Genomic DNA, 24,237 nt, shown 5'->3' on the forward strand with positions numbered 1-24,237 from the left:
AGACCCAGAGTTTTTCCTGTAAAGATGAGTATCCTCTTTGAAGCTCGAAAGCATGTTTCACATTTTATTTTTACCTTTTTTTATTAATCTTTGTAACTATGAATCTCACTTCTGTGCATATTACTTTTATATTGAGTATCTGGAAATTTCCACCCTTTAATTGAAATTTTGTAATCTTGTTGACTTCTGTGCCTTTATTCATAAAAAGACCGTGCCATTTATGAATGTATATAAAGGAAAAAAAATATATATATTTCTCCTGAAATTCAGAACTGTAGCAGCATCTGTTATTTCACTATTCTTTGAGTTTCTCTATCATGTGCTATGTCCTTTAGATAAGTTGGGAGAGCATACATTAAAAGCATAGAAACAGATTAGATGTAAGGTGGAAGTACATTTTTTGGTGCTGAAGAATAATAATGAGGAAGAAGATATTTAATGAGATACTAACATGCATAGCACTTGCAAGGAAGCATGCCAGAAGCTAATCAGTGCAATTTCTAGATGTTAGCCACAGTAAACTTGGCAAGCATCTCTAGAACATTTTGGTCTGAAAGATGTATTTCCAGAGCCTCTGAGAATAAAAGGTTGCCTAGTCAGAAACGTCCTAGTCATTGTTGGGTAGAAGTCTTGAAATAGCAAAAAAGAAGACCAAAACCACACAGAGAAAAAGTTATTTCTGAGCATTTGCCAGAAAGTAGCTGTCTTAAGAGAAGTGACTGCCTTGTCAGCTTCTGAGATGTGTCTAATCTCCTGATTCAGAGCTTTTCCAAATTGTCAGGAATCTTTTAATAGAAGATTAAACTACTGTCCTTGCGCCTGGTTGAAGAAATCTCTTATTCAGAAATTTCAGTCACTCATTCAGAGCAATCATCCTGCTATCATTTCTATATTGTTTTCAGCTATTCTCCTTTAAAGTTTCTTAATCACATTTCCTTGTTCATTAGCAAGAAGCTGATGAGCCTTTTAATTATTTATTCTGACAAATCCAAATGCAATAGCCTGCAGTTGCTTTCTTGCCCCGTGATTGGAGAAAAGAAGCTGTGTTGCCAGGGTCCCATATTTTTAAGTAGCAGAATAGGTGGTAATTAGGTCTGATGTCACAGAAAACCTTATGGAAAAGCTGCCAACAATCTGAAGTTTGTTCTGACAGAAAAAGGGATGTATTCAAAAAATAGCTCCAATTTATTTTTATTTTGTTCAACAAAATTATCTATACTGCGTATTGCATAAATCCAGTGCTTACCTCATCTCCCTTCTAGAGACAAGAATGTGAGCAAGAGAAAATAAAAACCAGAACAAATCTCTGTTTGAGAATAAAAGTAGTAACACATCATAAGCCTTTTGGACGACTTACAATTTGGAAATTCATTGATACTTCACCTCAAGAAGGTGCTAGGAAGGACTCAAGTGCCTTGACTCCTTCTCAGTTTAGGGATTTTATTCCTTACTGCTGCATTATTTCATTAAGGTGAATTATATCTAGTTGCTCCTAAAAATTATTTTTAAATGCATTCCATAATGTCTAAACTACATCAGATGAAGTCTATCTAATACCACCCACTGTATTTATGAGTGTAATGTGTGTAGGAACACATTCAGCACAAAGAATGCTCACAGTCCACAGTCTGCACTCATTAGTGACTTCTTGCTATAGCGGAATTGTAAGGACTACTCTGTTAAAAGGGAAACTTCTGCATTTCTGTGGATTAATATGCCCCTTACTACTTTGTCTCCATGTGCATTTTTTGACATTACATTAAGCCAGACACGATCATTTAATTAATTCTTCTTCTCAGTAGCACCAGATTTTACACATAAATTGTTGCTACAAAGAATGCTATATACTTCTGCAGTGCTAAAGTTTTTGAGCAGAACAGATTGACAAAGCAAGTTTGTACTTATGTGCATAAACCTCCTTGCCAAAGTAATCTAGCAAACCTGTGGAGATGCTGTTACCCCACATATCGCTGATGTATGTTTGCACACAACAGCATTCTGATAGGTCAGCTCCTGTCAGATCTGCCATCCCATCTTTTACCTCAGTTTGGGTATTGTTATGGAAACTAACAGTGTTCCAGTATGGAAAATTCAGAGTGCCACTGCACTGGATAGCCCACAGATAAATTTGTAATGTCAGTTCTTCCATAGGAATTGCATGTGGGCCTATGCCTCTCCACAGAGACTGTTTGAGAATGTGGGACAGTTAAGTCATCTGGAAGAGAAGGAGAAGTTATGTCACGCTTACGAGAGGGTACAATCTATGTGCATCCAAACTATTCACAATTGTCATCATGGTATAGTAAATCCACTGCTTGTCTTGCCTGGTGATAACATCTTATATCTCCATTACCTCTGTCTTGTTAGCTGCTTGTTCTATGCAAAATAGAGTAAGATTTTCTTTTTTCCAGTGGAATTTTATCTAATCAGAGATGTCTGAGATATACAGATGTCCAACAAGTATTCAGTGAAGAATGATTCTCAGTTAGCATGGACCTGATTTTGCATTACATAATGGCAAACATGTAATGGCATATCATCTCCTCTACGAAAGAACCCAGATTTCAGCAGCCCAAATGTTCAAATGTTAGCTTTTCCTGAAAGAGCTGTAGACAAATAGGCATATGTCAACACCTATAAAAGATTTTGAATAAAGAGATTAAGATAAAGCAGAGACTGAAAATGAGCCTCTAGAATGAAAGCTCTGGTGCTTAAGGTTTTCAGGCTGCACTCAGAAACCTCTGTGATCAGCATTCAAATACATTTTTTATCTCTCTTATTATGAGAAGCTAAATAAAGAAGAAGAGAGACATAAAACAAATATACAGTTATTGTTCTAACTCGGTGTGAAAACGCCACAGAAATTGAGGATTAAGTGACAAATTCTCTATCACTCCAGTGAATCCAATCTTCCGTCTATCTTTGGATAAGAGAAAGATCAATGTGATTCACTATTCGTCAGCATCACCTAATAGATAGCAACGAGGCAGAGAAATAATGAGCTGAAATCTCAGCAAACCAATCAGCAGGGAGTGAAACCAAGATGTAGCCACCTTCTACTGAATCCCAAACGAGACAGATCACCACGCAGGACCGGTGAGACAATGTGCTAATGAAACCACGGAACCTGGAAATCCTGTCAAACACTTGGAGTCCTTCCTTCATTTCCTCCAAGAAGTGTACATTAGGATTAATTTCTGAGTGGTTTTGGAGTTCATTTATGCATAGAATTGGATGTCTCTGACTGAGGTCTGTCACCTACTTAGTGTTATTCTCCCCACAAAAAAATCTCTTGAGGATGAACTTGTTAATGGTAATTTTTTGTGAATTTGAGTACTTCAGCTTTAAACCACATTAAACAACGTATCCTAACCACTGCTATTCTTTAGCACTCCTGTTTTAAGCAGAATGCTGCAGACCTGAAAATGAAATATTCTTAAGATTATCCAACTCCCTGCCACTGAAGTGCAACCCTGAAATGTTATAAATACAAGAAAAGAAAAGAAAGAGAAGAAAATATAATCAACTTGATCAGTCATCTCTTGGTAGAGCTTCTACATCTATTAATAAAAATATTAAATACACCCATTCCTGGTGGGATTTTCCCCCCTAAATTATGAGAATAGCTGCCCTAAGTAAGACCAAGTCTAGCTACTGCCTGCTTCCCAGAGTGAGGAGTAACAGATGCCTAGAGGAAAAAATATATGAAAAAAGGTATGTAATTTCTAATCAGCTACAACGAAGTAAACAAAATATATATATTAAAAAATCCCAAAATATGAAAATGTGCTTACAGGTTGGCTAACAGAAACTAAACATTAATTTTAAAAACAGAACTAATGGCTTAAAAACCCCTCAGGGAACTTGAGCTTTACAATTAGCACATTAACATTTCCTTGGTGTCAACATAAAAAAGCTCTTCTGATGTAAGAGAACTGCAATAGTGGCCATAACTGTTAACAAAATAGCATTCATTTAATTCAAAATAAACTACAGTAAATGGCTTACCAGCCAATTCATAAAAATATCTATCATCCACACTCACAGAAAAGGCATTAGGCATGGACAGATTGCAAACCTCACTTTCACACTGACTCACATGACCAGCCCAATCAACCTGATTTATAAAACACATGTAATAAAAATTGGTTTGGGGAACACAAAGTGGGATGGACCATGACTGTTTCTGCAGCTGAGGTGACTGTGTTTGAGAGCAAGAAGGGTAAAATCTGTGTCCCCAGTTTTCATTGGTACTTCTAAAAATATAATGCAGGCTTCTTTCTAAAGTTAAGATGTAACAAAAAGAATTACATAAAAAGAAAATTTTGGTTATGAAACGATAGTGTTTTTTTTCCTGAAAAGTACATAATATTGTTTGAAAGTACGTAATCGACTGGCAAGAATCCATCTCACAAGATCAGTGTCCAGACTGAAACTTCAGATGGACTCCTGCAACCTAATTATGTACTTTCTGTGTGTCCAAAACAGAGAGCTATGTCACACTCTCAACACAACTAAATCCATCCAGAATTCAATGGGTAATAGGGGACCTTTCTTCACTCTCTCAATACTAATTCTTTGCATAATAGCTTAAATCCTTTTATTCTCCTCCTTCTCCCACACCATCTCAATAGTTTAAGACTGTGGGAAGCAACTGCTTAATCCTCTATTCAGGATGTTATACTGAAACCAAACATGAAACACATATTTGGTGTTTATCTTAATGAACAGAAGGCTCTTTGATGCCCCATCTCCCACTTCTTTAGAGCATCTAATTCACGCTCTGTTTTCCCACAGTGAGGGGAATTTCGAAGTCTTTGTTCTAAATAAAATGAGCAGCACATTCTGAAAGAAGCAGCTACTAATTCTCAAACATCATAATGAGGAATACTTTGCTTTTTTAAAAATTTCTTGGGAGTTGCATGAAAGCGAGGAAGTTGTACATGCCAGCTGTCCGACTCACTTTTAGTATAAATATTTTAATTACAGGTACAATTCAACTTCAGTTAACTGCTTTTTAGACTAATAGCTATCTAAGAATTCAAATAAGCTTCATGTAAGATGCACTTAATTTACTGGTTGCTATTATGAGATTTCTTTTTTGAGCCAAGGGAGGGTATGTATTTCTGTCCATCCTTTTCTTCCCTGTGCCCATGCCATACTCTCAGCAGAAGTAATAATTTCAGGATGACTTTTCAAACCATAAAAAGAGCAACATAAAAGATGACTGAGGAGTCTTTCTTAAAAAGGCAGAATGCTTTGCACATCTCATGGAAGCAGCATTCAAACTGCACCTCCAGAGTGTTAGATGACATGAGCCCACAGAGATTTCTGTGAGAACAACAGAATCATCCCTAAAAGTAAGTATTTATGTCATACTCACATTTTACCTCTAAAGGCTTTATCTCCCAAGGTTTTTCTCAGTCCAGCAGAACAACTTCTGCTTATGATTCTGTCATCTTAAGGACGAAATGCAAGAGAAGCTTGTACTATAAAAGCACATGAATTCTCCTGGCAGCTGTTAGAAACCTGAATGTTACATACAGGCCTGTTTTCTGCTTTGCTATGAAATGTCTCTGTCCTCTGTTTAATGGAGCCTGCTATGCACAATTCCTTGAAGTCAGCATGTGGAAGCTTTACTGCTGGTTGTTCCCTGGAATTTTTAACTCTCAGCAACTAGTCTGCTAATATAAGGCAGAGCATAAAACTCTTTCTTTGTGTTACAGTTATATAATGAAAACATTTAGAAAACATTTAAAGATGGGGCAGTAAATCTTACATTTTCAAGCCAATAAGACTAATTTGACCCTGATTTTGCATGAACATTTATTTATTTATTTATTTATTTATTTATTTTCTAACTTACTTATTCGAGTCAGCAACAACTTTCTCATCACTGCAACATAGCTGGAGGAGAACCATTGTCATCTTCTGCTAGGCTAAACTGATACCATCATCAAATCTGCAGTTAAGTTGAATTCTTCTGAAAAATAACTTTTCTATAAGACGCAGACTTTTTGCTATTTGACAGTCTCATGATTTTCTAACATCTCCACAGTTTTGTGGGTTGTTCATTATTTTTTTCTCCTAAGGGGATGTGCAGACCAATGGATACAATCAATCTTCACCAAAAATAAACTGAATATAAAGAGAAATCCAAATGTGGGGTGTTTGTGGGAGGAAATTTCTCCCTCAGCACCAAGAGAACCATTTAAAATATTCTGAAAACCCTGACAGCTTCCTTCTTTTCCTTCCTAAGCTGACAGGTCCCAATCTAAAGCCTTGCTAGGATATAAATCAGTTCTGCTTCAAAGCTCACCATGCCTGGACTAGGTGAAGAAGAATGGCTAATGCTGTGCCCAGAATGCACACCTCAGTACCCATTGGTTTGACTCTACCTTCCTGTAAGCTTTGAATTAGCAAAACATTCAACGTAACATTTTTGGAATCCCTCTGTTAGTGAAATACTTTGGTGTTCAAGGCAGCATATTGATTTGCAGTACAGCTTTTTCCTTACTCATAGTTTTGGTTGGACACTTTTTCTCTGACAATCTCTGAACCAAGGCTTTTCCTGACAGTGTATGAAGTAGTGGGGATGCTCCATGTCTGCTCTTGTGCGGCCTTTGTATCCTGCTCTTTCTAAGGTTCCACAGAACTTTCCCATCCCAGCAATACAGAAAATACCACAAGTTCATTTAATGAAACCAAGAATCACAAAACACTAAAAGAGAAGTTTCCAGAGGACAAATCTTTAAGCATGAGGCTGAATAGTGATGGAACAAGAAAAAAAAAACCTCAATTTTCCCATTCTCTATCTGTAACATTCAGGAATACAGGAAATTAATAAAATAATTTCTATCCATTTTTATTAAAAGAACAACATTTTTCTTAGTGAAATTTTGGATTTATTGATATTCATAATTTTCTAATAGCCTGAAAGGATGCTTTGCCATTTGTTTTGCATTATCAGACTAGGTTTCTGCTGGTACTGTTATTATAATAATAATAGCTCCCATGGAAGGAAGGGTGTCATTAATGAAACAGTGGTAATAAAGCAAATACAATGAATTAGAAAAACTGCCCTGAAATTTATCTAATTTGATGTCTTAATCATTAGGAAGCATGCAGTCAATATTAAAAAGTGCTCTGAATTCTGGAACCTTATGCTAAATTGAATCACACCAGTGCTTCTCCCAGGCTTTTTAACCAGGCTAATGTTGTTTTAATAATTATCTACACTAACACCATGAGAGAGACCTATAGCTAACATATAATATTTTTTCTGTGAGTTTTATAGATCCTCCCCTGAGGACATAGCATTAAGTATGCTTTACATCAGTCACTGGACTTGTGAGGACCAAAAGGTGACCCATTGACACACTTTCCCTCCTGTGGTTGTCTTTTCTGACTGGACATAACAGGCTCAGAGCTCTTGAAGTTCATTGCTGAATTTGTGAGATGTGTGAACACAAAAAACATTTCACAGACAGTGAAAGGAAAAACTGAGGGCAAAAAGTGGCTACTTTGGCACAATGTTACACACTCTCAACACATAGGTTTCAGCAGTGATGTTATAGTTCCAGCCTCACTTCTCAAGAGTTCATGCAATAAAAGTGAGATGCCAGTACTTAAAGTATAGCCATTGCTATGGGATGCTCAGCAATCACTCCTGTAAAACAGCACCAGGTTTTTCATAAGCAGAATGTCCTCCAGTGTTGGCAGGCACAAATTAACTTCTGGCAGGTTTTTATTACATTGCTCATTCCTCTGAGTTTCTGAAACCCACCGCACCTAGAAGATTTTGTGGTCTCCAAGTCAAGGGGCTGATGAACAATACGAAATTGTGCTGGATTAAGACTGAATATTTGTAATTTTTTAAGTATGGAATAAGTATTTTACTCAATTGTAAGTTCAACGAGCAGATCTACTAAACAGAAGACTGGAAGAGAAATCTCAGGTAGAAAATGTTAATATTATAAGTAATTTATTGCCATTTTTTGCTTCCTTCTAAAGAATGTAGGTAATGTGCTTCCAAAAAAATAACCACTCTTGGCCTTATATCAGCTTCAATAAGCTGTAACACCATAAATCAGTCAAAATCTGTACTTCAGATTCAGTTCAGAAGAGTTGAAGTATTCAAGACATGAGCAATTCTTATGTGCACCACTCATTGTCTCACGCTGTAAATCAAGCTCTTCGGTGAACTGAGGAACTGCCTCTGAAGACAGACTTGGGCAAGGTTAAAAGGAAACACTGATGAGAGCAAGGCATCGGTGAAGGATGAGTGCTGCCAGCTCAGAGGGAGCTACTGACAGGAAAAAGAAGCAAGGCAGCATGCACTTAGGAAGCCCTGGCCTTTTCCCATGGCAACCCATTACATTATGAGCTCTGCAGACGGAAGGGAAAAAGAGTAGGGGCTGCTGCAATTCTTTCAAATGGGGGACTTTGAAGCTAAGGTATAAACAAATGGCTTAAAAAACCTCATTTTCCTCATCATTTCCACTTCAGGTATTTTTTAACAACAGCAAGGCTTTAAAAATGAAGGTCCAGCTCAAGGCACTGTTCACATAATTCCAATTTTAGGTCACAAAGAAAAGGCAAGACAGCAAAGGTTCCCTTCTTACGGCATAGGGGTGAAGCCACAACACTCATGTGGTGTGGAGGAGCCCAGATTCACTTATGTCTTCCCCTGTGGGGCTTCACACTCGTCACCACACATGACAATAAAACAATATATTTTACTTCCCTCGTTTCTTTGGAGCTCTCAGTTTTTGGACTGCTTTTTCTTAGACCCACCAAAGTGGTAATAGTGGCTACTGCTCTTCAGACTTCTATGAGATTCATATTTTAAGATGTTAAAGAACACTATCAGGACTAATGAAGGAAAAAACCAGAAATAACAGCTCTTCCTGTGGTTTTTTATTTATTTATTTATTTACTCTTATCTACCATGCATTTCTTTCTTTCTTTCTTTTATGCAGCATATTTTCCAAAGATATCTACAAAGCTTTTATTTGTAAATGGAAATATTCAGGGAAGAAGCAATTTACAGAAATACATAGATAATCCTTATTACTTTCCTTTTCATTCTTGCCCCACCAAGTGCAGTCTTGCTTCTGTAAATGGAACGTATGACCGTGAAGAGAGCTTCTTATTTAAATCATCATGAAAAGAAAATCCTCAGAAATGGCTCACAGTGTATATGGCCACTATGCCTAACAAACACTGAGTGTTACTACTGTTGGCAAAGAAAGTTGGCACATGCTTAGCTCCATGACCTTTGGCTATGCAGAGGTGCTGCACAACACGAGATATGCAAATGCCATACTCAAGCCTTGAACTACAAAACTTGTTGATGAAATACATGCATCTCTTCCTGGGTTTTTTTTGCCTTCTTGAAAGGTGCTTAACTAAATACCTGAGATAATTTGAATGGCTGCAATGGCACACAAGACACTGTTGTAGATAACGTTGTCTTGGTTTGGATTCTCCAGGTGACCAGGCAGGAGTCCTGGTTTGTAGTTGAAAGTACTTAAGCCTATTAAAGATTATTATTTAGTCTATTTCATTTATTAAGTGCAACAGATATTCTTGTCTGAATTGAACTAACCAGAATGGCTGTCTCAGGCTGCCCAAACTTCTAATATTTCTCTTGACTCAACCTCTCTAATATTTTATTGACTCAACCTTTCTGGTCTCACCACACCTCTGGTGGTCTTACATACCTAGGTGGCGAGCATACAGGAATTACATCACCCTGCTGAGGTACTTTGAAGGAGAGAGAAGACACCTAATTCAAAGCAGCAGCAAACTTCAGACCAATTAGAAGTGGAGTGATTAATCAAACTGTTCAAACATTTGATTGCAAACCCAACAGGAAAACTTGTATAACTAAGAGGTGTGAATTTAAATGCATGGCAATGCCTTTAAAGGCTGCATGTATCAAACATTAGTGTGGCTGCATTTCATGCAGAACTCGTACATTCTTTTACATCTCTGAAACTCTTCTGCCATCTTGGATATGGCAGAATAGGGGAAAACTACATGCAAACAATCAGCCCTGTTTCCTTTTAGGAGAAAAATAACAGTCCCACAATTTTCCCATCTGCAAACTCTTTTACTAGTACTCAGTGAAATTTTCCCATGAAACTCCTCAATAATTTGTAAGAGGTGAAGAACATCTTCAATGTTTATTATAAATGGTTTGAATTTACTGAGCAGTTTTCAACAGGGAAATTTTACTAAATTGGTGAGACCAAACGGCAACTGCAAGGACATCAACCTTAGTGTGTTGTTCTATTTTAGGGTGACCAAAAGTGACACCAGGATAAGATGAAGCATTTATCAGAGGATATTAGCTTGGATTGTGATATGGCTTCTCCACCCTTTTCCCTTTCATTATAAGACCTGCAACAATTCTCACCAGAGAGTTAATACAAACTAAGAACAGAGGTCAGAAAGATGAGCCAGCCTTTCATGACAGTAGCAGGCAGTCAAGTTGAACTCCCCAGAAGAGACAAAGCAGTAGTGACAGCTACACAGCAAGTCCTCCTTCAGCAAACTGCTGAAACTTTAACAGTGCACTGGCCTGAGAGGTTTTTACACTGGTTAGCAATTTTCCTTTTTCTTGTCTTCTCACATACTTTTACAACCATGCTCTCCAGAGTATGAGGAGGCTTACGTGACATACCTCTTGCTGTCAAGTCTTTGTAATAGCATTGTGTTCTGTTTTTCTTAATTTCTTCCTAGCTATTCTGATATCAAAACTTCCACATAGTGTTGAGAAGTGACAGAAAAGCCTACATTTTGATCTAAGGAGAGACTCTCTAGTGTCCCATGGAGTTCTACTCTCGCATGCCATCTGAAGATAGACGTTTCAATGGATTAAAACATCCCTTGTACAGCTAGGGAACAAATAACTAGATAATTAAAGAAATGTTGGTTCAAGCACATCTTCCCTTCTGTGTCTTTGAATATGCAAGAAATAAATTGATTAATATCCTGAAGTTATGATGAATCACAGAATTTTCTAGGATCAGTAGAAGCTGTGTTGAAACATTTCACCTGTCTTGGACAGAGAACAGAAAAGGAAAAAGGAAGGTACTATAAATTGAAGGGTCAGAAAAATTATAGTTTTATGGTCCTGCTGAGATTTGACTCACCTGTAAGGTCAGACCAATCAATCAATCAATCAAAATAATAAAAAATTTTATTTTTGAGGGCTTGACAATGTGAGTCCTGCCAAATGTACTCATTACAGCTCTTCCCTTTCTTCTTTCTTTATCAGAATGATGCTGTCAAGTTCAGTATGTGATCTAATATAAAAGCCTAGATCCTTCTTTATCAGAGCACATAACAAGAAGTGTTGGTAACAAGACAGCATGTTGATTATTTCTGACTAAAAGCTGAACCTTGAAGGCTCACTTTGTTCAACAGCCAGAGACAGCAACTGCAGTCTTTATTTTCTTCTGCAACTACCAAGCTTTGACTTAACTCATACCACACTTTCTTGTACCATATGATAAGCTCTGTTACAGAGGATTGTTTCCCACGTCTCATGCAGTTCTTTCTTTTCCCTCATTTCCACAGCTCTTTATGTACAATAGTCACTGAATTGGGTATATGTGTGTGTGATATGTTTGTAATTTTATCTGAAAATATTCTGTAAGACAGAAGTTAAACACATCACTACACTGCTCAGCTATTTTGGCTTTTTGGCTATGCTGGTATTATTTTCCTGCAGACTTTGTCTTTTCATCTACAGGTAAGGAAGAGATGAAGGAGTGTGTGTCAGGGGTATCAGGCACTTCAATGTCAGCTGCTTGTAAGCTGTGTTAGTCAGTAACGTATTCAGAGACTATTAAAGCCAACAGGATCCTCCACAGCTGTAAAGGTCTCCTGCAGTAACCAGCAAGGACATTTTTCCATGTCCTATGTGGTGCCGAGATGCAGATCCATCCTTCAAGGTGTTTTGAAATTCTTCCCTGCTAACTGAATGCACCCCATTGGACTTCATCTCTTTAGTTTTCATATTTCGTTTCCAGCAGAGACAGTGAGTATTTGACCCAAAGACAGAGGCTGGATCAGCCTATTTCACACAGCTGCTTGTTGAGCTGACATTTATTTAAAACTCTTCCCATCAGAAGAGAATGATATATTACTGCCACAAAATGGCAAAATGCCAAGAGACAGATTTTGAGAATTTCTGCTTCCATGAACAGGAAGATTTTATCAAGACTAATTTATGAAAAGGAGAGCAAAATATATCTTTAAAACCACTTAACACAGCCATAAAAATATATTGCTTTTAAATGCCTATGATGTTATTCAATTAATGAATTGGTATTGCTACCCTCAATTTAAAAATTATAATTTGTAAGATTCTCAGACTCTATTTTACACCCTTCTTATCCCCATGCTCCCCCTTTTACTCACCTCCAGCTTTTCTAAATTATTAAAGAAAATCATTAATTTCACCAGAACCTGTTGCCACAGGACACCTGTGCTGGGATTGGAGATGCCCAGAAACCACTGTGAAACTGCAGGGCTCTGCCCTGGTACTGGGGGGATTGAAGAAGCACAGAGCCCTGGGGTGCCCAGCTCCCAGGAAAGCAGCTCTCTCTCTCAGGAGGCAGCATCTCCCCTGGCTGCCCCTGGCAGAGGATGCCAAACACAACCATGGAGATCCTTTTGGAGAACACCAACTCCCAGGCTGCCAAAGGGCTGCTGAGCCTTCAGAGGAGGCGCTAGGAGAAGGACGGGGCAGGAGGGAGAGCCCCGTGGTGGGATGGGGCCACACTGAGCTGTTTGGATGCTGAGGCCAGGCTTGCCAGCACTGGGGGGCACCCTGTGCCAAGGCAGCCACTTTCATCCCATCCCTCCCCCTCCTCCTCTTCCCACACGTGGGCCATGGGCAGCAACATGCAGTGCCTCGGGACAGCCACGGCCAGGCCTTGTCCCCGCATGGGGACAGGCTGCCACTGCTCCCAAATACAAAAAGCTTGCAGGTACCTAAGCTGAGATAAAGCACAGTTTTAAATTTCAGAAAGTATTTTTATTATCTCTAAGTAGGTGACAGCCATTGCAGGTATAAGAACTATCTTCCTTTCTTGACTCCAGCCTTCAGATTTTAAATTTTCTAAGCTTTGAAATGAAGATGTTCTTAATACCAGAGAAAGAAGCTTTGCATATGAAACAAATTATTAAACTCACATGAGATGCATCCATTTTGGAGATGAGGGATTGCATGAAAGAGAGACACACTGTGATCTTTTCCTTCTTGTCACTTTCATATTAAAACAAATGCTGTATCATTATTGGGACCGGTTTGTCCAAGGTCACTCAATTGTTCAGCATTTACAAGCTGGCAGCTCATCACAGGCAGAAGCAGCACATATAATCATTATTGATGCTGGCAGTCTCCACCCTCGCTAATGCTACTTGTTCTGTCAGCCAGCCCCTGGCTTGTCGCAGGCAAACGGAATTATTCTTTGAGCTGTGCCTCGGATCTGCAGTTCAAGGGAGCTGTTTGATGCTAGACCACAACTAAGTACCAAATGGTGTCATGCCTATTTACAGAACATGCCAGGTCAACAGCTACTGTTTAATTAGGCTCAAATCCTCCCATGCACAGCTCAACATGAATGCCATGCCATGTGGTGGGCATCTCTGAGGGAAAGTGCCTTGCCTCCTCCCACATGTGAGATGGCTGAAGAGCTGCCTTCTCTATGCTACTGTGGCCCCCAGAGGGGGCTCTCCCTTGGATGGCGTTGGTCCCATCTTCCAGCTATGGCTGAATGACTCAATTACTCAGCTCACACTGCTACTGTGAGGGAGAACTATACAAGCCACAGGAATTCCTGGCTCTAGAGCCTTGCAGAATATTCCCTCTGCTTTATAAACTTCAAAAACTTTTCCTCTCTTTTATTAATCCTCTTCAAAATTTGTATTGGTAATTGCAACTGCTGAAATTTGACACTATGTAAATGAAAATGGTATTTATTTACATGAAACCAGGTACTTGAGTTTTCAGCCCAAAACTTTAACTTTAAAACATGATCATTTTGGAGATTAAGAAGAATTCTGTTTAAAACTCCAGAGATAAATTATTTAGTACTATTTTTAAAATTACTGAATGGTCTTTTAATTAATGTGAATATGTCAAAGTTACGAGCACACCTGGAATGCCACACAGATGGTCTAGAAATAGAACAAAATATGTACTGCTGAATTTGTTTGTCTGCTAGAAACTGCTGTTCCATCAAAAAAAACCTCCCATAAAGTCCACTTCCTAATGTTAGTAGAACACAGAAAAGCCATCGACTATTAACATTATAGCTATGCTTCTCTTCAGTACCTTGACAATTCAAAATTAGCATTGATCTAAACCACTTCTTGGTAAGAATCAATACATAAAACATATCTCTGTAAGTATTGTTTGCTGAGGGAAACACTAAAATCCAATAACAAAGAGGAGAGCACTTGTTTTGTGAAGATCTGTTGGACTTCTTTTAACCAGACACTTTTTAAAAAAAGAATTTGTGAAAGGGACATAAACATATTTGTGTAGATGTACGTAAGGAATTTTAAGTTTGATGGATAAACAGGTGCTATTGCAGACAAGGGTTTTATAAATTTGTTCTAAAATGAAGATATTCAGCTTAAAGAAACTACTGCATCAACACTAGCCTCTTAAATTGCTTGAAAATAAAAACTTCATTAAGACCTCAATCCTGGAAATAATTTATTAAATATCATTAATAGCTATATGCCTGTAAGACACTACTTATAGAAAAACCTAGTAAAATCAAATCTATTGGGCTGCCTGGAAATTACTGTGAAAGTCCAGATAGCTTAAGAGAGAATTTTTCCTTTTTAGAGGTTGGAGGCATTTTATGCTTTCATATGGGATTCTATATCCAGCTCATAATTCTCTTCTAATTGCTAGCATATGGTTACAAATGTAATAGAAAAGCTTTTATTTTCTATTAAATCTTTGATAGCTTTTCAAGAAGGGCTAAACCCTAAATATTTGAGATTAGTTTCAATAACCATTTTTTACTATGCCCATAAAAAGCTTACAGGCTCCATCTTCTGCCCTTGCTACCATTCCCATAGGTGCAGCACAGATTGATTCTTCTCCAAATGGTACAATGATCTCATGAACCACAAGAATAACCCACTTCCTGATTCTGTGCTCATGGAAATAAATGAGAAATTTTGGTAGTGATTTAAATTATTCCTGATGCAGATACATAGTCTATATACTCAAATGCGTGTTATTACCCAGGTGTCCTTTTTCAGCTTTTCAGAAAGGCTTCCCAGCACATTTAGGATTAGTCACTGCAAAAATTTGGTTTTAACCTGACAAGAAAAATTCTATTTCAGATAAAAAAAAAACATGTTTCAAGGACCACCTTCTTCAAGCTCAGGAGTGGTCCATGCCAGCAAACAGGAAACATACTTAAGTCAGCATGAGACTTTCATGGATGACCAAGGAGCTCCCCACTGAACTAAAACACAAGAAGTAGAAAGGTGAAAACAAGGCCGGGTGACCAAGGAGGAATACAGAGCTGTGGTCTGAGCCTGCATGGATGCAATTAGGAGTTTGGTCAGGAATGTAACTGGTAACAAGAAGGATTTCTACAAGCAGAAGCCCTGTTGAGGAAGGACACAGGAAAGGGTAAAGGTCTCAATGCCTTCTGTGACTCATTTTTTACTAGTGAACCTTGCCTTCAGGAATCCCAAGCCCCCAGCTCAGAAGAAAAGTTTAGTCCAAGGACAACTTCCTATCAGTGGAACAGGATCACATTATGGAACCCTTAAAATAAACTGGGCATAAACAACTTCATGGGCCCTGATGGGATGCTCCCACAAGTGCCAATGGAGCTGTGAGCTGTTGCTTACAAGGCCATTCCTGATAATCTTTGAAAGATCATGGTGATTGAGAGAATTTCTCAAAGACTGGTACTGGAGAAAAGCATATCTCATTCCTATTCTCAAGAAGGGCAAGAAGGAAGATTCAGGCAATTACAGGCTGGTCAGCTTCACCTCAGTCTCAGGGAAGGTGATAAAGCAGATGAGTCCGGAAACCATTTTCATACACGAAGGACAAGAAGATGATCAGGAATAGTCATCATGGATTTAAGAGTAAAACATGCTTAACCAACCTCACAGCCTTCTTCAATGAGATGACCAGTTTGGTAAATGAGGGAAGAACAGTGGATGTTGTTTATCTTAATTAATTTTTGACACTCTATCCCATAAAATCCTCACAGAGAAACTGGTGAAGTATGGGTTAGATAAGTGGACAATGAGGTGGAACTGAAAAATGGTTTAATTGTCAGGCTTTGAGGGCTGTGATCAATGGCACAAAGTCCAGCTGGAAGCTAGTCACTGGTGATGTACCCCAGGTATTGATACTGAGTCCCTTGCCATTGAAAATCTTCAATAATGACTTGGACAATAGGGCAGCATGCACACTCAACAAATTTCCAGATGATACAACTAATGATTGCACTGCAAACCAGAGGGACCTCGACAAGCTGGAGAATTGTAAAGAGGAATTCATGAGGATCAACAAGAAATGCAAAGTCCTGCATTTGGGTAGGAACAAACCCAGGCACCAGTACTGGTAAGGGCCGGACTGGCTGGAAAGCAGCTTTGTTATAAAAGGGTCTGGGTGTCCTAGTGAACAACCAGCTGATCACCTTGTGGCAAAGGAGGGAAATGGTATCCTGGTCTGGATTACACTAATGGAGGTAATCCCTCTCCTTTATCAGCACTGGTGAAGTCACATCTGCAGTGATATGGCCAGTCCTGAGCTCCACAGTCCAAGACATAGTGGAGTGAGTCTAGTGAAGGATTACAAATAGGAATAAGGGACTAGACCATCTCTAATATGAGGAGAAGCTGAGAGAGATGGAACTGTTCAGTCTGAAGAATAAATATTTCAGGTGGGGATCTTCTTGAAGTGCATAAATACCCAAAGGGAAGATTGTAAAGAAAATGAAGCCAGGCTCTTCTCAGTGTTGCCCAGTGACAGGACAAAAGGCAATGGGCACAAACTGAAAAACAGGAAATTCCACAAAAACATCAGAAATAAACTTGGCAGAAAGCCCTCAACCTTGAACTGAAAGAGATCTTTTTCTTCATTCCATTGAGTAACACAATTAGTCCCTCTGTGGGCCTAAAAGAGACATATGGACTCATTCAAGAAAAAGGCAAAAAGGCCTATCTATTTATGCTGCTAGTTTAGTTTCTCAATGATATATTCATGCTTCTCTTACATGGACACAGTGACTAACAGTTTTAATAACTTGTGAGCAGCCAGACTTGATTATGACTCTCTTCATCGTATTATAAAAGTCAGTCTCTTTGAAGGGAAAGCAGGGCTTCTACACAACTGCTCAAGAAATGGAATTCCTGTTATATATGAAATTCTAACATATTAAAAAGTAATTCTGATTTGAATTGCAAGTATAAAGTGATGGAATTCATGCCAAGTGAAAATTTTCAAAAATCACCGCAGAGTTAATGTCCATGAACAAACATCTTCTCAGAATCTTATAAGCAGGTTTTAAAGAAGTAGTTGCTGGAGTTGCTGAAGATGTAGAATTCACTGTCCTAGAGAAGTGTCTTTCCACCAAGTACCTTCTGAGTGATGTAACTGAAAAACTCACCATGTTGGTTAGTTCTGACTCCTGAAAACTTCTAAAGTTAAAAACCACCACATCTCATTATTATTTGACAGCATTTAACAAGATATATAAAAGCTAGTATCTTTTAAAATATAAGAAAGCCTATAAGAAATTAAAATATTTCCACATTTTCTAAGTACAAGATCAATGACATTTCTTTGACAACAAAAACAAAGCCCAAAGCTCAGTAAAGTTTAAATTTTATAAAAATTAAATGTCAGAGAATAATTTAGTTAGTAAATACATTGCTGTCCAATATATATGCAAGTAAAGGCTGTATCACTGTCATCAAGGAGCTTTGCAGAAGACTCAGCTCTTTCTAGAGTTACCTTTCTGAGATTTGGTAGACTCTTAGTTGGCCTCAACACACAAACAGAAGAAAAATCAGTTTCAGGATTTAACAGTTGAAGTGAAGGTCTTACAGTTCCTTGGGAATGTGCCTTATCACAAACCATCATGGGCACTGCTTGAGGCACAAGGAAGACTACTGCCAGCTTTTCCTTCTAGCTGTATTCTACCAGGCTCATCAAGCAGAACAGACTCCTATGTGAGCACATAAGGACTTCGTATGGACTTACTGGGAGAAGGGAATCACCTGTGCAAGATACCAGCTCATAACATTTCATGTGGTCCTTGTGAATTTTCCACAGTTACTGAAAGTATACCTTCAGTGCACAGAAGTTGCTTGGACACCTGAAATCATTATTGCTGACTTAAAGGGGAAGGTTTTTAAAGGGTTTTCTGGAGGAAAACATTTGCAGGTCCTGTTGAAGCCAGGAAAAGAAAAATCTGAGACTAGTAAAATTTCTTCCTTTATAGAGGAGTCCTCCCCTGTGATGAACTATAGAGTAACATATCTATTTCCTGGCAAAACCCTTCTCATAAAGATCTATAGGCTATAGATAAGTGGATATAAACTATGCTAGCTCCAAGGCTATATAAGGTGTAATAAATCCTCTACAACTTCAAAATATAGGCGTACTAATCCCATTTGTTACCTTTTTTTTTTCACTTTCATATGCTCTAAATTCAGTACTAAGCACAGGTCACCCAGACTTGCATTTCACCTGCCTCAGCTCATGAAACCCATCCTGAGGTTTATTATTTATACATTCATTTACTGAAATAAGTAGTAATGTACTCAAAGTATTGTGAAACCTTGGTGTTGAGCAAGCTTAATTAAGATTTGAATACCCGACTAATTTAACATTTATTTGGAGGAGGCCGTTATAATTTACCTGCAATAGTGCAGTATGGTAAATTCAAAAATTTCTGCTACTGCTAATCAAGTCACATTGATATACTAATAGTTAATAAGATCAGAGGAAAAAAAAACCCAGTAAGAACAGCCGTAACAAATTCTCCATATAAAGGTAGTGTCAGAGGTTCCAGCAATAGGAAGATGAATCTCAGCACTTCTCACTGCTTAAAAGTAATGTCAGCCTCTGCCATCAGACAATGGTAACTGAGCCTAGTGTTGCACTCAGCAACCTCTGCTTGAACATTCTCTCGAAGGTCCTTACAAAATTTAAACATTTATTCTATCACCACTAGCTGCTGGACGCAGAAAACTAACAAAATCTGCTGAACAATCTATCCACTGATCACAGACTGCTGATGCACATCTCCAAACTATCTGCCCAGTAAAGAACTGCATGCACACAGACTAATACTGAGCAGGCAATGCTTATTCCTTTGTTTTTCCCAAACATGCACCCTTCAGCCCCAGAAACACACAGGACCCACACAATTATTAAAACCTGCCATTTCATATGCTTTATGCCACTCCTACCTAACCTCTCACAAAATCAGTAGATCCAATCCAGGTATCTCAGACTATATCCATTCCTTTTCAAGGATGCAGAGAAAGCAAGTGAGGAGACAGAAACTCAACAGCTCATCTAGGGGAAATAAGATCTGGAGCAACTTAAGACAACATTTCTGACAGGTAAGGGGAGCTGGGAAAGTTGGGATAAGTAGTTCAAAGCAGCACTTTTGTCACATATACAAACTCACCATTCTTCCCTACTCCTGGTTTGTTTGTTAGTTTTCTGTTTGGTTTGGCTTTTTTTTGAAGTTTGTAGTGTTACACTGGCTTTGAGGTAGAAGGAAAGCATTGATGATGTTACCAATCTTTTAATTTTCTTCGCCTTGGCTCCTCAGGCCTCAGTTCCCTTTTAAATTTGAGCTTAGGAGAATCTTGCAAAAATTGCTTCTAACTTCCTTCTGACATGAATATAAGTCACAAACACAAAAAGGTACTCAAAGATTGTTAACAGGAGAATGGCAAGCAATCTCTTAAGTGTCTCTTCCACCCTGTGCTGTAAAGCAGGTCTGGATTCTTGCTTTAAATCTCAAGGCATTAACACTGCTTCATAGCCATTCTGCCAGTTTCATTAATTGCACTTCTATTCCAATCATTTCATAAGCGGACTGTACTTATAATCTGGCTATTTATCCTAATGTTTGATGTTTCTGAGTCACATAAATACATTATGTTTGAATGCAGAGAAGTACTTTGCATGACAAATTTGAGATTTCTGCTGGAAACATTTGACTGAAATTTATTTTTGCTATCCATAGGGAATAAGCCTCTGCATTATTTGATTGTTATTCACATTTTCGTAATCGCATTACCAACCTCTACAAAGAAATGAAATGGCAATGTGCATTTTTTTTTTCCTCTAAGAGCAAACATCTCCCTCCCACCCTTCCAGATGCACAGACCTTGAAAAAGCATTTAGAAAATCAAAAAGCCAACAGAAATAAAATAACGTATCTACGTTTGAATATTCATTCAAATACGACATTGCTTAGTCACTGCTTGCCATTTGGATGATGCATGGTGCTTAGGCAAGCTTAATGCAACAATGGGAATTTGGTCTTGTTTTTACAGGGTGTGTGGAGACTTTAATGGACAAATTCCTAATGGTGCTCAGCTGTACTAATACCATTATTATTTTTAGGCCATAAATCACTTTACATCAGTTGGTGATCTGAGTTTAGGTTGTAAATAAGACTTCAGAGAAATAGAAATAGATCTCATTTCTGGGCTTTATTCAGATCCATCCTGATATTTCTCATTCTCTCCAGCAGCTGCTCTACCTACAACGCTTTATACTGAAGACCACATGCCTGTGTTGTCTAATGAAGTTATTTGCCCTTGATATTGTTTGCCCTTTATTACTATGGTATTATATATGCTCTTCTCTCCCAGAAACTTCTAGCAGCTCCCACACAGGCAAAAAAATTACCACACTTTAACTCATTCTGTATAGCCATTATCAAACATCACAAGCACAAGAAAGGATGGCATAAAAACATCTTTGGGCTACTAAAACCCATGAGCCAAATATATTTCTTGTTTCACCTCACAAATCGCAGCAATCTGTTAATTGTGTCCCCCACTGCTTTTAGATTTTATGAGCATCAAATCACAGCAAGTTTTTTCTCTGTAATTTGATGAAAAAAACCAACAAGAACTAGAACAAACAAAACTAAACAAAAAATGCCGCCTCTACTCTTACCCTTTTTAACATCAGTTTTCTAACTGGAATATCTGATGTACTTCCTGGCCCCTAACCATTTGGCAGCACTTCAGAATCTCCTTTGTTCTGTTATACTGCCCTGAAACTCCTATTGCCTATGCTTCCACCAACTAACTAGCAGGAAACATTATCTTCTCTACGTGGAAAAAAAAGGAACACAAGTTATGGTGGAATGGAGACCCAGGGGAACACACAGCCTCTCACCCCAAGCACAGCTGCTCTGCTATACCAGTTGTGCCTGTGCTCAGGGTGAAGAGGAAGGAACTGCACAACACCATGGGCACCTTTTCAAGCTGTGACCCAGCACCTCAGGCTCAGCCCTACCACAGGACAGCATGTGGCAGGCATAGGTCCTTGTAAGACACCACCTCGGAGTAGTGTCTCACATACCGGTACAGAAATAAGGGGGGAGATTTAGGGTTTGGTTTTATTTTATTTATACACATAAAATAGTGAGGGAGAAACATGACACCAATAATAATTATATCCTTTTACCAGTTTGATAACTTTCTGTGCTGGATGCACCCATTGACCTGATCCTTTTATCCCCTGATTAGCTGACAAGAGATGCTCCTCCCCAGCTCTCTCCAACCACAACTCAGGAAGCCAACCACATACCCTTCTCACAATACTTTATGCTAAACTTATAGCATGACTTGAGATCTTTCATGTTGGACAGTGAAATAATTTGGAGGCCTGTCAAAGCCAGTGCTTTGAAAATTGTCAATTACATTTTAGCGTGTTGCAATGTGAAAGATAAAACACAGTTGCAAATCACACACAATATAGACACAAAAAATTACCTAATAGCAAAAATAGCAATAGAGTTTTGCTATTTTATAGGACCAAAAATCTCAGAACATAATGAAAATAGTATGGTTTCTTCTCAAAATCTCATGATGTTGGGTCAAGTCATGCACCCCTTAATAGGGTTGCTCAAGTTACTGAGTCTGACTCAACGTTTTGCATTGTCAGTGTGTGGTGGATGCACAGAGCTATCTAGATTGCTTAGGGTAAGAATTCCTTCCAGACTTGTTATCAATGTAATGTCCACTAGTCATGTAGTGTGCATTAATGCCAAAGACAGATAAGTGGCTTAATAATTTAATGAAAGTGATTAACAGAAATGTGTCAACACACTTAACTGGGTAATCATTATCTTCGCATTATGCTTCTCACAACGGAACTTGCACAATCCAAACATCCACATGCATTACCCACATCAAGAAAAAGATATTCTGGAGTTTGAACTTCATTGTTTTCCTTAATAATTGGATGTACCCAGCAGTTTAACTGCCCAGATCAACAGTGCCTGTTGGCTAGCTCAAGGCCCCCTCATCGATCTTTTGCACACATGGTAAATTATTCAGACAACAGCAGCTTGCAGACCCCATATCCTTTTAACATTATTGTTCTTATTGAATCAAGTGGCATTGGAACAATTGGATTGTCCTCACAGTTTCTTTTCCTGTTTCCACTCCTTGCTTCTTGAACACTGGTCTAATTCTGCTGGTGACTTTCTAGCAAATAGGAAAAAGAATATCAAGTACCCTGTGGAACAGCAGGAACAGGAGGCATTATGGGAATGCTTCAAACATAGGAAGCACTGTGAAACCAAAGATATGTGGGAAAACACAGAGTTTTGTGTTCTGCTAAACAGGGTTTTAAGCCTATGCTGGCTTCCTTTTTTTTTTTTTTTGATAAGCAGAGGCATGTCCCTAAAGAATGCCATTGATTATTTTAGTCTCTGTTCATGTAAGCACTCGTTTGTGCTGCTGCTCATTGCTGAGCACCCTCCAATTCTTTGGATGCACTTGTGTGGTGAGGTAATCAGGACTGCATGACACATTTTAGATTATAAGAAACATGCGATTTATAGGGCGGCACTTAAGTATCTTCCATATTATTCTCCAAGATAGTCCCTGGAGCTTCTGTTCTTCACCCATACCATGTCAATATAAAATTACCAGAGGCTTTATGTCTCTACTGCCTTTGTACCTGACTCATGTTTTTTTAGCTTCTACTGATATGTAATTCAAGACTCTGCTTAGCAGCCTCTGTCAGTCTACACAGCACTCTGGCTACAGAAAAGGAGACAGAAGTGGCACCCACAGTCCTAACGAGGATTGTGAATTCAAGCACTCAGCCACGGCATTTCGTGATTTTTATTTATGGAGACAGAGGTGGATGAAACTTCAGTTAGCAGGTTGGGCTGCCACCTGCCTGAGCTCAGAAGTAGGTACACTGACTACTCAGCCTCTAGGCATCAGCTCTGGCCAAGATTTGGGCGGGGGGGGGGGGGGAGGGGGGGGAGGGAGGGGTGTCTGGAAACAGAAACCTCTTAATCACTTAGTCGTCAGTGATGATGGTGAATTAGCAGATCATGCAAACCAGAGACTAAGTAAAATCTGAGTTTCATGTCCCTCTAGAAGATCTTATTTATCTGAAAATAGAAATAAGAAGTAGATTTTCTTATACCAGACAATAAAAACAGTAGAGAAGAAAGAAATTACAACAAAAAAAATCTAATGACACTTGTTCCAATTGAAACTAGGTTGAAAAAATTGTTGAAGACATCTCCACGAACAGAGATGATACCAGTTTCCAAAATCCAACAAAAATGACTGCAACAAAACTTCCACTAATGTGAAGAGGGGGAAAAGGGAAAAATAAATGTAAAAAATTAAAAGCAGGTGCCTGGAAGCACCCTGAAAAGGCACTGGCCCGTTGCTTTCAGTTGCCCAAATAAAAAGTTTTGGTATACTTTAGAAAGTAAATTACTGACCCTTGGGCCCAGGCTCTCTACTAATTAGAAACTGAGTTTCACTGCTTAACATATAGTCACAAGAAGGAAAAAAAATCATTGTTGTATTTATGTGAACTATATTGAAAAAAAAAAAAAACCCTTTCAAAGCAGACTTCCACCTCCCTGCCAAAACAGGCTCAAATGCATCTGTGTGAGTACCCATCCTACGCTGTTTATTCACTCA

General features: G+C 38.5%; 1 protein-coding gene across 2 annotated transcripts in view; it reads right to left on the bottom strand.

Moving 5' to 3' along the window:
• MOCOS (molybdenum cofactor sulfurase) overlaps positions 1-24,237 on the bottom strand; it is a 216,573-nt gene that overhangs the window by 54,664 nt on the left and 137,672 nt on the right. The window lies entirely within an intron of this gene.

This window comes from Coloeus monedula (genome assembly GCF_965178545.1).
Source record: "Coloeus monedula genome assembly, chromosome: 1".
Classification (NCBI taxonomy): domain Eukaryota; kingdom Metazoa; phylum Chordata; class Aves; order Passeriformes; family Corvidae; genus Coloeus; species Coloeus monedula.